Source organism: Panthera onca, chromosome A2 (assembly GCF_046562875.1).
Source record: "Panthera onca isolate mPanOnc1 chromosome A2, mPanOnc1 haplotype 2, whole genome shotgun sequence".
NCBI lineage: Eukaryota > Metazoa > Chordata > Mammalia > Carnivora > Felidae > Panthera > Panthera onca.
In genome coordinates, this window is record NC_138340.1 from 1,764,419 (window position 1) to 1,780,058 (window position 15,640).

General features: G+C 59.6%; 1 protein-coding gene across 2 annotated transcripts in view; it reads right to left on the bottom strand.

Annotated features, from left to right (window-relative positions):
* Positions 1–15,640, bottom strand: part of GNG7 (G protein subunit gamma 7) — a 118,105-nt gene that overhangs the window by 74,340 nt on the left and 28,125 nt on the right. For both annotated transcript variants that reach the window (XM_060629798.3, XM_060629799.3), the window contains exon 2: positions 14,717–14,774. The gene's annotated coding sequence lies outside the window, so the exon portion shown is untranslated. The remainder of the gene's footprint in view (positions 1–14,716; positions 14,775–15,640) is intronic.

Genomic DNA, 15,640 nt, shown 5'->3' on the forward strand with positions numbered 1-15,640 from the left:
GGGCGCATCTGTCACAGTGATGTGGCCACGCCTGACAAGCGTGACCATCCTGTCTCCGTGGTGTCCTCGGCTCTGCCCCCGTCCCTCGGGTTTTCCTTGCTACCTTCTCAGCAAATCTGAGTGACTTTTCACTTAATAAAATGTCATTTAGCGTTTTTTATTGTTGTTTCTAAGTTGATTTATAAAACTTAAGTATCTTCTCAGTTTTAACTTTGAGTCCACTGACTTGATGAATAGAACGCGCACGAGGGGCGCCTGGGGGCTCAGCTGGCTGGGTGTCCGACTCTTGGTTTCGGCTCAGGTCATGACCCCAGGGTCGGGGGATCGAGGCCCACATCAGGCTCCTCGCTGAGTACAGAGCCTGCTTGGGATTCTCTCTTTCTCTCTCTCTCCCCCTCTGCCTCTCTCCCTCACTCACTCGCTCTCTCAAAAAATAAAAATAAATAAGTAAATAAAAATAGAGCCTGCAAGAAACAAAAACTCTTTGGAGTCCTCAGGACCCGGATTTGAGAACTTCTGTCCTAAAGCAGGGTCAGAAGACCAGGACCCTCCATGCGGTTCTGCACACAGAGTCTTTTTTTTTTTTTTTTAGGTTTATTTATTTTTGAGAGAGAGACAGACAGACAGAGACAGAGTGTGAGTGGGGGAGGGGCAGAGAGAGAGGGAGACACGGAATCTGAAGCAGCTCCAGGCTCCGAGCTGTCAGCACAGAGCCTGAGGCGGGGCTCGAACCCACGAACCGCGAGATCGTGACCTGAGCCGAAGTTGGACGCTCAACCGACCGAGCCACCCAGGTGCCCCTTGCTCACAAAGTCTTAATGGCATGTGGCCACATCAACCTGTTGTCTCTGGCAGCTTCCGTGCTGCAAGGGCAATGCTGAGTTGTTACAACGGAGACTTTCCAGCCTGCAAAGGTTACAGATACTTAAGGTATAGCCCTCCCCAGAAAAAGTTGGCCACGCTCGGTCTAGATTCCAGCAAGTCTGTACTGGTGCTTATACACAGCAGGTCCACACCTTACCAGAGCGCAGGCCCTCGCAGGTGCTGGAATATCGGCAAGGTACTCATCACATAACATCTTTTAAGGCAAACGCCACTGTGGAACATATTGACCTGTGAGCAGGAGTGAGGCGCCCACCCCCGCTGCCCCGCGGACAGACCCCTAACACACGACGCTCGGGGAGGGAACCAGACACGAGAGGCCACACGGGGTGTGAGTCCACGTGTGTGAAAGGTCCAGAACAGACTCATCCACGGACGGAAGGGGGTTCATGGGGGCTGGGGGTGATGGGGGTTGGGGGTGATAGTTGATGGGGATGGGGTTGCTTTTTGGGCTGATGGAATTAAACAATGCAGTGGTTGCACAAGCATGTAAATGTACTAAAACACACCGAACTATACGCTTTAAAAGGGTGAATTGTGTGGTGAGTGGATTATATCTCAACAAAGCTGTTGTCAAAACATTTTTTTAACCCATAGAATTAAGAAAACAGCCAACAGGCCTGCACTTTGGCTCCCGCTGCCCTGTGTCCCCTCCACGCACCAGGTCTGGCCCCCGCTGCCCTCCCCCCACTGCTATCCACACCACAGACACACTTTCGGCCCCCACCCCAACCCAGAGCAGGGTCCACCCCAAGGGGACACTCAGCCATGAGAACAACAGGACACAGAAAAGGGGAAAAAAGTCAAAATCGTTCTCTATCCAAGCAAATTAGGAAGATCTCGGGCAAGAATGCAACATTTCCAAGCCATTAAGAGCAAAAGAGAAGATTTCCAGGAACATCCCAGCTGTGGGAGGGCTCCCTGGGCCACGGTGGCAGCCACCTTCTTCATGCCATCGGCACCCCTGGCTGGAAGCTGCAGCTGCACACAGAAGCAGCCCGCGGGGTGGGAGTGCCGGCCGCGCTCGGGCTGCTCTGTGCCCCTGGGCCCACCCTCCCAGCTGGGTTTCCGCCTTCCTTTATAAAAGGGGTGAAGGATGGGGTGAAGGCTCCCCTGCTGGCAGAGGGCCCTGAAGGTCGGAACATAGCTCGGCTAAGTGACTTGCAAACAGAGGCCCATCTATGTGGCTTTGACCGGCTCTGGGGCCGCCTCCTGGGGCGACCCAGCCCCCCTTCCCTCGGGCACAGCCTCCCTTACTGAATATGGAGTCCAACCCCCTTCCCATGGTGCACTGAATAACGACCCCCCAGACTCATGCCCACGGGAGCCTCAGAAGGTGCCTGACACGAACTGAATTGTGTCCCCCAGATTCCTATGTTGAAGCCTTAACCCCCAATGTGATCATGGTTGGAGATGGGGCCTTATAAGAGGTGATCAATTTAAACGAGGTTACAAGGGCGGCCCCGGTCTGCACAGAATGACGGCCCTGCGGGGACACGGCGAGAGGTCAGAATCTGCACACCCAGGAGAGCGGCCTCAGCAGGACCCAGCTCTGACGACAGCCTGGTCTCAGACCTCCCGCCTCTAGAACCCTGAGGACGGACACTTCACTGTTTAGCTGCCCCCTCAGTGGGACTTGGTCAGAGCAGCTGAGCAGGCTCTGGGGACCTTATCTGAACATGGGCCAAGTCTCTGCAGGTGTGACTGGTTCGATTAACATGAGACCATGCAGGATCAGGGTGGGCCCCCACCACGGGACTGGTGTCCTTATCGGAAGAGAGACACGCAGGGAGAGGCAGGCGCTGCGGGGACAGGCCACGGGCTGCTGGGCCCCCAGGAACTGGAGGAGGGGGGAGGAACCATCCCCTGGAGCCTCTGGAGGGAGCTTGGCCCCACCACACTGTGACCTCAGCCATATGGCCCCGGAACGTGGAAGAACGAAATTCTGCGTTTTAAAAAAAAAAAAAAAAAAATGTTTACTTTTGAAAGAGAGAGAGAATAGAAGGAGAGAGAGAGAATCCCAAGCGGGCTCCACCCGGAACTGATATCAAGAGTCAGATGCTCAACCGAAATGCCCCCAAAATTCTGTGGTTTTAAGCCCCCTGGTTTGTGGTCTTTTGTCACAGTGGCCCCAGGACACTGGCACACGCCTCTCTGGTCTCCCCCCCCCAACCCCACGCCGACTGCATAGGAGGAGCCAGCTCAACCCACCGCGTCTTCAAGAAACCACTCCGAGTATCTGCGCCAGCCCTCACCCACCCTTGGCCGCGGAAGCACCCCCACTCCCCTAGGTGGCTGCCACCTGGTGCCTTTTCCGGATTGCTTTTCAAAGAAATTTTGTTGTAATTTTGATGGGCTGTATCAGTCCCTTGTGGCTGCTATCGCAGAACGCCACGGACAAGGCGCCTTAAGCCGCAGGCCTCACTTCTCACTTCAGGAGCCTGGAAGTATGAGATCACGGCTCCGGGCAGGGTCCCTGGTAAGGGCGTGCTTCCTCGCGGGGAGACTCCTCACTGTGGCCCACCGCGGGGCCCCACCCTCAGGACCTCACCCGACAGCTCAGGGCGTCCCCGTATGAATTTGGGGGATGCAAACACTGGGTCCCTGATGTGGGGGTACGTTACCATCGTCAAACGCCCACTACGCGCAGGCCAGGACCCGGGCCGGCGCGGGTGGGCAGGTCCCCTGTGGCTCCACCCCCTGGCAGGTGAGCTGACCTGGTGCCCTGCGCACACGGGCCTGTGGGGCTGGCACTCCCCTGCCCCACTTTGTGCTTTGCAAGGGTGCACGTCCCCCTGCCGGAACTCAGCCAGCAACTCTGCCTGGAAGGAGACGGAGCGTGTCCCGGAGAGACCCTGACGCCGGCCATGGTGGTCGCTCCCAGGCAGGGTGGCCGAGAGCACAAGGGGAGGGGGACGTCATTCTCCTCCTGTGTCATTTGCACCTTGGGAGTTTTTATCCCAGGGCACGCTTGTTTGTGCAAAAAGCCTGTATTTCCTCCGAGGGCTGTGCGGGTCCAAGTGGGGGCGGGTGAGGCAGAAGTCACATCTTGGATTCCGCAGCTCAGAAGGGGCTCTCCTGTGTCCTGGGGGGCAGACCCGTGACCTGGGGTGACGTGTCAAACCAAAACGGAAAGGTATTTTATCCCAAAAGAATTCCAAGCAGGGACTCAAACGGGTAGTTTCACCCCCACGTTCATAGCAGCGCGATTCACAGCAGCCACGAAAAGGGTGGAGACAACCCGTGTCCATCCGTGGATGAAGGACAAACGCGGTGTGTCCATCCACATGCTGAAGTAGGATCCAGTCTCAGGAAGGAAGGACGTCCTGCCACCTGCCACCGCGTGGACGGACCCGGAGGCCACTGTGCGTGGTGACAGGAGCCAGACACAGAAGGACACGTCCCGCGTGACCCCACTCACAGGGGGTCCCCAGAGGAGTCCCGTCCACAGAGCCAGAGAATAGACGGTGGGAGCCAGGGGTGGGGCAGGGGCGGGGAGTCCCTGCTTCATGGGGACAGGGTCTCGGTCTGGGGAGATGGAAAGTTCTGGAGATGGATGGCGGGATGGCGGGGACTGCTGCACGACAGTGTGAGTGTGCCTGATGCCGCTGAGCTGTGCACTTAGACGTGGTTAGGATCATGAATTTTTTGTAAAGTTTGCTCCTTTATTTTGAGAGAGAGAGAGAGAGAGAGAGGGAGGGAGGGAGTGCTTCAAGTGCTCATGAGGCCGTCTCTGTCCCGAGTATGTCATGTGTGGCACAACGTGGCCTGTGCACAACCGTGGCAGCCCTGGTGGCCTCATGGTGCAGGTGACTGTCCCCAGCCGCCCCCTCTGCTGGGCTCCCTCCAGGAGCAAGCCGGTCTTCGGGGAAGCGTGCACAGACCAGCTCTGGCAACCTTCCCCGGTAGGTGCCAGGAAGGGGGTGCAGGTGGCGGGCAAGGAACCGCAGTCCCTCCCCTCCCAGCGTCCCAGGTGTTCACCTGGAATGCAGAGGCCCGCCCCGAGGACAGGAAAACAAGGCCAGCTCGGGACACACAGCTGCCGCCTGCGGCCGTCCTTCCTGGGGGATGCGGGCCGGGCCCGCGGAAGGGGGACTCCATTCGCTGCTTTCCCAGGGGCGTGGGCTCCCGGCCAGGGGCACGTTCTGTCCCCATGGTTCTGACACTTCCTTCTCGCCCGGCCAGAGGGAAGGGCGCTGGGACAAGAGCAGGGGTCCAGGGCTCACCGCCAACCTGCCGAAGGGCGGGGGGCCTCTCACGCAGCCCCGGCGTTTCCACGGATACCGGAGAAGCTGGAGGGAGGAGGGAGGCAGGGCCCAAAGACGCAGGGCTCTGGGGAGTGACCCCCAATGACCGCAGGCGGAAGGGACACACTGCCCGTGCACCCAGGCCTGGGGAGCTGCGCCCTCACGGACTCCCTGCAACAACCCGGGGCGTCAGGGTGGAAGCCGGTTTCACCGAAGGGCAGGTGAGGGCTGAGCTCCCCGGGCCTGGCCCACTCCCAGCCCCAAGCTGGCCTGGCCAGCAGCACCGTGGAAACAGCCCTAAAGCCCCCGGGGACCTCTGCCCGCCATCGCTGGGGTGACTGGGCACCCTCACCTCTGCACCCCAGTTTCCTAATCTGGAAAACATGGTCAGTCCATCGTTGCCACGGGTGGGCCTGGAACCCTCTGCCCTTGGCCTCCCTGCTCCCTCTCCCTCAGCCTGTGCCGTCGGTCCTGGCAGCGGCCTCAGCTCCCGTGCCCCTGGAGGATCCCCCTGCATCCCGTCAGCTGCAGGGCCTTATCAACCTCAACTCGGACCTCACTTCCTCCAGGAAGGCCTCCCCGAATACCCGCTCTCACTCCGAGGCAGTATTGTCAGCCATCAGCTCTCTCACCTGGGGTCTCACCCAGGGCAGTCCTGCCCCAGGGGACACCGAGTGAGGCAGGGACATCTGTAGCTGCCACGACTGGGGGACCTCCTGGCGTCGAGTGGATGGGGCCCTGGATGCTGCTACCCCACTCCCCAGTGCCCCGCTGGCTCTACCCCGTGGCACCAGGACACAGAAGGGACACAGAGGACCTGGTTAACGGTTTGCCAGGTATGACCCCGGCCGGAGTCCCCACTGCTGTCTGCCTTCCCACGTAGTCTGTGTGCCTGTCCTCACACCTGCACCCCTGGCCCCTGTCAAGGACACACACAGGGAGCACTGCCAGACCTGGCCCTCTGTCCCTCCGGCCGCCGCTGGCTTGGCGGGCCTGCCTCCCGAGGGCCAGAGGGCGCCTGGCTCCCGCCCCGAGAGCCTGCCTCCCGCAGGAGCAGAGCTCGGCTCAGCGGGAACATTCGTCAGGGAGCCAGGGAACGGCATGTCACATTCCGGGAGGCTAATGAGCTCAGACCTCAGCTCCGGCGATGACTCCGCCAAGGAAGCTGCACGTGATCATTACTCGTCCCGGGTTCTGCTCACTGTCCCTGACGTGTCACTGGTCCCGCTCGCAGGCTCGCCTCTCTGTGCGGGAGGTCAGGCGAGGACTGTCCCAGGGCCGCCTTCCCCCCTTCGTTCACCCACTCGCTGAACCCCCCGCGAGGGGTCGGACCAAACCCCCGACCTGGAGGTTTCACGACCGGGCCCAGAGGACAGACGCGGCTCGTCTGAATGTCACAGAACACTTAAGGTACTTGGCCCCTCTGCCACGATCTTCTCATCCATGAAATGGGGACAACTGGGCCCTCAAAGGTCTCACGGGCCCGAAATCAAGGGACTGGCCGGGCTGAGCTCTCATCTGGAACTCGGGACCCCCTGCCAGCTCATGTGAGCGGCTGGCAGAATCCACTCCCCTGTGGGACTCAGGTCCCTGTTCTCCTTCTGGCTGTCGGGCGGCGTTTGCTCTGAGTGTTCCTGACGTGGCCGCTTGCTTTCTTCAAGGCCAGCACATTGCTACTGCCACTGCTCTGCTCTCTCTCTCTCCGTCTCTCTCATTTTGGCAAAAACCCAACAAACACATGCCTCCACGTCACCCGTCGTCACGTGTCCAGGTCATTAGTGGCAAGGGGATTCCTATCAGTGTGCAGTGGGCACCTTCAGCCTTTTCCTCCCATCGAGGCAGAGACACCTGTGTCTGTTTCCCGGGCCTGCGCCCGCCGGCCCGACACACGCCAGTGACCAGAGCTCTCTCCACCTGACGGACGTGTAACAGTCCCGCACGCGCCTACGCGAGGCGAAGCCAAATCCGCGCGCGTGCTGAATGGCTGGGAACCGCACACGCAGGGTCCCCACCCCAATTTCCCGGTTTAGCACCACAGTGACGAGAGACGCTGCCCCTGGGGGAAGCGGGACGGAGGGGGTACGGGATCAGGCCTCAGGAGCGACTGTGACTTCCAACGGATCTGTAATTATTTCAAAATACAAGTGTTTTAACGATTAGGTGAAGCGACGGCACCTCGGCGGCTCAGCCGGTTAGGCGTCCGACTCCTGGTTTCTGCTCAGGTCACGATCTCACGGTGTTGTGGGTTCGAGCCCCGCGTCGGGCTCTGTGTTGACCGCATGGAGCCTGCTTGGGATTTTCAATCTCTCCTGTCCCTGTCTCTGTCTCTCTGTCTCTCTCCAAATTAAAAAAATAAAAACCAGGCGAAGCTGTGAGTACATTCGGGTGTAACTGGGACAAAGCGGACCGTGCATTCCGCAAACGCGCCCTTTCTCCCCCAGTCCTGACCCCCCCAGTCCCGGTGATGCTGCCAGCACGGAGGGGGTGGACGAGGCATCACCTGCTCAGCCCTGGTTGAGGCTTTGGGCCGGCTGTCTTGAAGGAGTACACTCCCTTCTTTCCCTTTGTGGCCGACAGGATTCTAAGAGCTCCAAATCCCTGCTCCCTGGTGAACACGCTGTGTAGACCAACCCTCAGTGTGGACAGGACCCGGGAACATGGTAAGATACTATTTCCTGCTGAGGCTATTTGGGTTTTTTGTTTGTTTGTTTGCTTGTTTTTAGAGAGAGACAGAAGGAGCACACACATGCACAAGCAGGGAAGAGGCAGAGAGAGAGAGAGCGAGAGCGATAGCGAGAGAGTCTCAAGCAGGCTCCATGCTTGGCACGGAGCCCGACACAGGGACCGAGCCCATAACACTGGAATCACGACCTGAGCCAAATCGAGAGTCGGATACTTAACCGACTGAGCCACCCAGGCGCCCCATGCTTAGGCTATTTTGTATGGAAGAAGGGGTTTGAGTGACGTAATTAAGCCCCCAGATCGGTTGACTTTGAATTAATAAAAAAAAGGGAACACACGTGGGTGGGCCTGGCCTAATCAGGTGAACCCTTCAACGGGTCAGAGACCTTCCGGACGTAAGAGACTGGAAGCAGGAGGGAGCCAGTGGAGGAGACCATGTGGCCCCTGAGAGCCTAGGGTGGCCCTTTGCTGGCCGCTAGCAAGGCAGCAGCGATCGCAGTCTGATGACAAAGAAACTGAACCCTGACGACAGACCGAGTGAACCTGGAGGCAGGTCCTTTCTCAGTCAAGCCTCAGTGACACCTCAACGCTGGCCAAGCCCGGTGAGGCCCTGGGCACAGATCCCAGCCACGCAGTCCACACTGCTGCCCTGCAGACCCAGGAGCGGATAAGCCACGTGGAGCTCGCTGTGTGTGGTGATGTTACGCAGCCCCGGCTAGCTAACACACTCTAGGTGACGGCTCTCCCATCACTTCCACGTTTGGTCACACACGACGGATACTCCTTTCGTTCGGAAACTCCAAGGCCGTGGGGAGCGGGGAGCCGGGAATTGTGCACGGAGCCCAAGACAGGTCTTTATTACAATGCCCGGTACCAGCCCTCCAAAGGCCTCCCCTCCAGTTGCCATCACATGGGGGGCACCTGCGACAGTTAGAGAGCACCGTGATGCAGTCTGTAGCAATCGAGGCAAGCACCCCGCCCCCCACCACACACCTGCATCTCCCGCACCTGCTCAGGCCTCCGCCGCCGGGCTGATGTCGGCCCCGGAGTCCCTCTTGCTGCCTCCTGCTGCTGAGCACATCTCCAGGCCGTCCCTTCCCCTCTGTCCTGCGTACCCCGACCCTGCCCTGGGGGCTTCCGCAGACAGATGTGAGCAGTGAGCCCAGCGGGGCCCAGGCACACGGACGTTTGCTGACCGAATGATTGGGAGGGAAGGAAAATAAGGAACCGACAACCCACCGGCTCCAAGGGAATCAGGCCGAGAATGGGCCCTGGGAAGATGCGGGACCCCCGTGCCCACCCCAGGGGAGGCCCTCAGCGGCTTCCACCCGGCTCCCGGCTCCCCCGCCCCCACCTTCCTGTCCCACGTGACTGTCGCCCTGTGTGTTTTGAGTCAAGAGGCTGCAGTTTGATGAGTAGCGAGCGGGGCGTGTGCGCACCATGCCCTGCCCCGAGGGAGGCCGACTGTGCCAGCGGTTGCCCAGCAACGCACACGTGCCCGCGATGCGTGGCCTCCGCTCCTGAGCTGCCACTGGGCAGCTCCGCTCCAGCAGCCCCACGGACGGGTCCCCTGCCCCGGTGATCTCCCACGTGAGACTCCCTGGGTCTGCGTTGCCAAATTAGTAAAATCCGACAGAAACTTGTGGTGTGCCTTGGCCCGCAGGGTCAGGAAGACGGCTTGGGTGGGACCCAGGCAGTGACGCACGTGGACAGTGAGGCAGGACCCTGACTCCCTGTGGGAGCCGAGAATCCTGCACAGCCGGGACCTCTCGCCTCGCCACGGCGGACACCGGGGCAGGTCACTGTTTGGGGGTGTCCTGGGCGCTATGGCGGCGGGGCAGTATCCCTGGGCCCCCCGCTCGATGCCAAGAGCTTCCCGGTCGTGACGGCCACAGACCTCCCAGGACGTGGGCCCGTGGCCCCTGGGAGAGCCCCGGGGAGAGCCTGGGTTAGAGGGTCAAGCTCACGTCGGAGCCACCGCTGCTGCCTTGGGAAGGGCCCACGTCCTGTCTGCCGGATCGGAGCGGCGGGCTACAGGATGAGGGTCTCAGGCACCGCAGGCTGCGGCAGGGCCCCCTGGGCCCACTTCACTCGGCACCGGCTGACTATGCATGTGCCGCGTACGTTTCTGCTGGAAAGGCAGCGGCAGCCCGTGACCTTTCGTGAGCAGAACGCTTTAAGGTTTTGACTGTAGGTCTTGGCAGTTTGTGCAGGAGGACAGCTCGTCCGCAGAAAGAACTGGTAATAACGTGCGTTTCCACAAGCCTGGGAAGGACTTGAGGCGGGGAACCAGCCGGGGGTGGCGGGGACAGCGGGCTCTGACTGGAGGGCTGGGGCTGCGGTCTGATCCGCTCGAGGACCACTCCAGAGATAAAAGGCTCCGACGGTGCTCTCGGCAGGAATGTTCACCCGCTCCCGGGAGAACAAGCGGCAGTCAGGAAAACACACTCAGTCGTTTGAAGGTCACGGCGTGCTTTTGTGCTCCATGCAGCGAGCAAGAAGGCTGGAGAACGCCGGTCCTTGTCCGGGCGCTCTCCCCCTCCCTCCGCACCATGGGCATCACGGCCGGCCACTCTGTCGGGGCTGAGCAGAGACCCTGGCCCCTAGTCCCTCGATGCTACACCCCTAGTATGACAACCACAGATGGCCCCGGACACAGCCCGGTGTCCCCTGGGGACAAGACGGCCCCCAGTGAAGAATCAGAGATTTAACCTAACACATGCAAAATATCATTTCCACTGCGGCCCATTTCAGGTGCTCAGCGGCTGCCGGTATTCGTGCCGGTGGTTCATGCCTACCTACCATGCTGGAAACTGCAGCTCAAAGACAATGTCACATCCAAAGGAAAGCTAGCGCCACAGTGGCCTGGTGAGCCCAGGGGACGCCCAGGGTGAAAGTCCAGAGCCCTCAGGGCACAGGGGGCCTGAGCCGCGGTCCCTGGCAGCGGCAGCCTGAAGGAACTGAAGGAAAGCTGGGTGCCTCTCCAGGAGGCCTCGGCTGCGGTCTCAGCCCCCAGAGCTTCGAGGCTGTGGGAGGGCCAGCGGCTGGGAACCCGATAAAGACAGTGTCAGAGAGATCATTAAGATAGCGTCCTCGTTCTGCCCCCAGGAGATCCTGGGCCACGTCTAGGGACATCTGTGGTCATTACACGGGGGGGCTCCTGGCATCGAGGGGGTGGGGCCAGAGATGCTGCTCAGCCCTCACAGAGCCCCGGACGCCCCCAGAGAGTGACCCGCCTGGGCTTAGCGGTGCTGGGGCAGGGGGAGCCCACAACGGGTGTCCAGTTCCTGCTAGCACGTCAGCTCTGTGGAACCAAGGGTTTTCCCCATGTGGTCACTGCCGTCTCTCCATGGCCAGGCCCAGGCACACACTCGGAAATCCCTGCTAAGGGAAGGGCTACCCTGTGCCCCGGACGTAACCACCCCAGGGACCGCACTAGAAGGTGTGACACGGGCCAGATGCCACACCTGGGAGGCCCGAGGCGGCTTCTGAGGGTTTGTGCCGTTTAGGTGAGTCCCAAAGGAAGGGACTGTACCGGGCCAGAGCCACCAGCCACTGCCCCAGATCATGGAGGGGGGAACATTCCAGAAGCCGGACTCAGTCCCCGAGGTGGGGGTTGCAACAGCCAGGCTGCCCACCCCCAATCCTGTGCCTTTGCTTCTGTGCTGTGGCCTCTGCTCTGGCCACTGGGCCATGCCCGGGTCGAGTGGGTTTCGGGGTGCAGGTGTGCCGGTACCCTGAGCCCCCAAGGTCACAGGCCAGTGCTTCCTTCTCCCTCCTTAACCCGGTGAAAGGGGCCAGCTGGGGCCTGGGTCCACAGAGGCTCTGGATCTGTAAGGGGGATGGGGGCGGGGAGACAGAGTGACCCTGGAACTCTCGGTGCTGGAATGTCCTGGAGAACAGGGACAGGGTAGTCACAGAGCTCCAACAAGGGTGGGGGAGAGCTGGAAATACTGCACCTGCGCCCACACAGGCCTGAGGCCCAGCGGGGGCAGACCCCGTGGACCTTCTCTGCCCCCTTGTGGTCGCCAGCGGGAACTGCAGCATCCTGTGGGGCAGGCAGAGGGGGGGGGGGGACCCCTGAGCCCCAAGCCCCCGGAGCAAACACCCCAAACTCCTGTTCGTCCTTGAGCTCTGACATCTGTTGGAGGGCTGGTTCTGCCGTCAAGACAGGTGGCGGGGCCCCTGCTCAGCGACACCCCGGCTGCTCAGGTGGTAAACCCTGGCCAGGGTCTCGCGTGTCTGTACACCTGCAGGTAAGCAGAGTGTGTTCAACGAGTGACTACCAAATTAGCACGTAACCAGGGAAAGCCCGGCAACCCCCTGGAGGGGTGCCTCCGTTGTGACAGAGAGCTCCCCGCGGGACCTGCCCACGGAGCACCTGCTCACCGCACCACTCCACGCCCCTCTGCACGCTGCCCCGCGTCCCCCTGGGGCAGGGGGCAGGCTCACCAGTTCGTCTGCTTCCAAGATTTAAGTATAAAAGATGCGATCCGCACAAAGTGCAGGTTAATTGCTTCTTGTCATCTTGAAATTTGGGGGCACGCCAAAGACAACACATTCCCTACGAGAACGCCCACGGCGAGTAGAGGGAACAGCGCGCTCAGAAAAACATTCACGGCCTACGTGACGGACACCAGACGGCATCCAAACGGAGAAAGACAGGAAGTTCCAACACACGTGTCGGAAGAGTTCAAACACGTCGATGAGACAGAGGCCCCGCCGGGAAGGTCAGTAAAGAGCACAGCCAGGCCGTGCACAGAACACACAGCTCAGGGGAGAAACTGAAGCCCTGAGGCGGCCTGGCTGCTCCCCGGGGACGGTGCGTTCCTGGAGGGCACTGGGGCTGTCGGACAGGCGACGAGGACACCCGGACTCTCCCTCTCTCTCTCACACGCACGGCAAGCACACACGTGAGCATTTACCCCAAACGACAACCAGCCAAGGGTGTATTAAGTTTGCACGGAGACAGTCATCCCGGAATATGAAAGAAAGAAAGAGAGAAAGAGAAAAGAAAAACAGGAAAACACCCCCCCCAACCCACCCAGAGACCAATTAAATCAGTTATAAAATTAGTTTAAAAGAAATGTGGCACAGGGGCGCCTGGGTGGCTCAGTCAGCTAAGCGTCCGACTCTTGGTTTCGTCTCAGGTCACGATCTCACGGTTCGTGGGTTTGAGCCCCATGTCGGGCTCTGAGCTGACAGTGTGGAACCTGCTTGGGATTCTCTGTCTCCCTCTCTCTCTGCCCCTCCCCACTCCCACTGTCTCTGTATCTCTCAAATAAATAAATATACTTTCAAAGAAAAAAAAGAAACGTGTTACAATTCACCTAGAATATGGGATGCTAAGCCAGCGTCCGGAAAGATGACAGAAACACAGGTTTCCTGTCGAGGAAAGACGCCCCTCAAGCAGAACCAGCACGTTACGGAGTAAATCCTTTGGCTCTAAAATCACGCGTGTGGATGTAACTCCCGGAGATCCGGGCAGAACGCGCCCCAGGACGTCAGCACGGCCGGCGCTGGGCGGGGCCCTTAGGAAACTCTGCGGCCCCTTTGTGTGCGTTTACACTTTTTTTTTTTAATTGTTTTTTTTAACGTTTATTTATTTTTGAGAGAGAGAGAGACAGAGCATGAACGGGGGTGGGGCAGAGAGAGAGGGAAACACAGAACGGGAAGCAGGCTCCAGGCTCTGAGCCATCAGCCCAAAGCCCGACGCAGGGCTCGAACTCACGGACCGCGAGATCGTGACCTGAGCTGAACTCGGACGCTTAACCGACTGAGCCACCCAGGCGCCCCTATACTTCTTTAACAGGACAGCAGTCCGCCTCCAGCTGGCCGGCTGCCCTGTGAGCCGGACTTCACACGGGAAATCTGTGTGGGTCCCACCGGGCGCCCACACGTCACGCCCACCCCAGGGCTCCCGTTTCGGCCCTTGGTCTCTGTCCTCGGGGACAGCCTCTCTCCTGAGCTGAGCCCATGACCACTGCGAGCTTACTGAGGGGCACCTCACAGGCCAGAAAGCTCACCGGGTGGAAACATGGTTGGAGGAGTCGGCAGCGAGGGTGCCAGGGCGTGAAATCACCCCCCACGCAGTCTTCCTGGCACACATCCGCAGAGTCCCCGTTCCCTCCCCAGCCCCTGGCGGCCACCAAGCACCTTCCCGTCCCTGCAGACCAGCCTTTGCCAGAAACTTCCCCGAGACGGACCCACAGCACGTGCGTCTTCTGGGGCTGCCTCCTTCTGACATTTTTTCTTTTAGACTCAGGCGCAGACACACGGCTTGGGATTATCCAACATCACAGAGACATCCGATCTCCCTCAAATTTACCGATAAATCAAACACAACCCGAATCAAAATTCCCTCGGCATTTCGGTTGGAAGCCAGAGGTTGACTCTAAGTGAAGATCACAGATCACACGACAGAGAAAGCCGCTGGAGGGTGGCGGAGACCTCCGCGGGCAGGTGCAAGGGGAGAGACGTGGGGCTACCGCAGGCCCAGCCGCCTTGCCCAGCTCACCTTCACGCCGTCCCTCCTCCCACACGACAGAAGCCACCCAACGCCCTCTGGAAATGAGACCAGATGGACAGACGGCCGAAGTCAAGAGAGCAGGATCTCAGCCTTGTTCGTCTCTACGGCTACCTTGGTAAAAAGAGCGCCCCTGAGGCCACGTGGTGCCTCCCAGCCGCCAGGACGGGCGCCAGCTTTGAGATAACGTCTGTCACGTCCAGTGACTCAGCTCTGGTCCTGCCAGTGGCTACCCTGCACGCCCCGCTGAAGCCTTTCGGGTGAGGCGCCCGCCTCCACAGCAAGCCACTCCCCCTCCTCAGCCCGGCCCAGAATGGCCAGCCATTCAACGTCCCCTTGAACTCTGACGATCGAGTACGAGACACGTCGCGGCACTGACCTGTGCACGAGGCTTAGCTGTCCTCAGCGCCGAGGCTCAGGAACCCGATGTCCGCTCCCTGGAAGAAAAATGGAACAGTTCAGTGGAGCACCATTTGGCCAGAAACACGCGTTCGGCAGCGGCGGTGAGGAAGGGTCTGGAGCTCACGGTCAGACCGTCATGAAGGCCTGCCTTTCGGCTGCTCTGCCAGACTCAGGACCTCCCGGTGCAGAAGTGGAACTTGACACACTTTACCAGAAAGTTCTGTTAGAAATTTGCGAGGTCGTCCCTACTAAATTCTCCAAATGCTCCCAAACTAAACTGAGGAAAGGATTGGATGCTCACGTGACCTTTCATGCCTTATCAGGACGTTCTCCTGCATGACTTGACTCTCAGAGTCCCCTGTGAGGAAAAGGTGGAAACTGAGTCAACCCCCTGCCCCAGGGCACCCACCAGGTCACCGGGGTCTGCCTGCCGAGATGTGAGGACCAAATGCAAGGTGGGATCCAGGATGGGGTCCCGGGGCAGGACAAGGACCACAGGGGCGAACTGGTGAAATCTGAATAAAGAGTGGGGCTGGGTTCAGGGTCGTGCACGATCGTCACAAATGCACTGTGGTTCTGGGAGGTATGGCCACAGGGGAGGCTGAGTGAAGGGCAGACAGGAACTCTATCTTTTAATCAAATTTTTCTTCATTTTTATTTTAGAGAGAGAGAGAGAGAGTGGGAAAGAGGAACAGAGAGAGAGAGAGAGAGAGTCCCTAGCAGGCTCTATGCTCCCCACAGCTTGATCCCACCGTCCTGGGATCATGATCTGAGCTGAAATCAAGAACACACTCAACTGACTGACAGCCACTCAGGTGCCCCAGACAGGAACTCTGTTTGAAATTCTCCTGAAAATCTAAAATTATTTTAAAATTGAAAACTTATTTTTAAAAAACCCCAA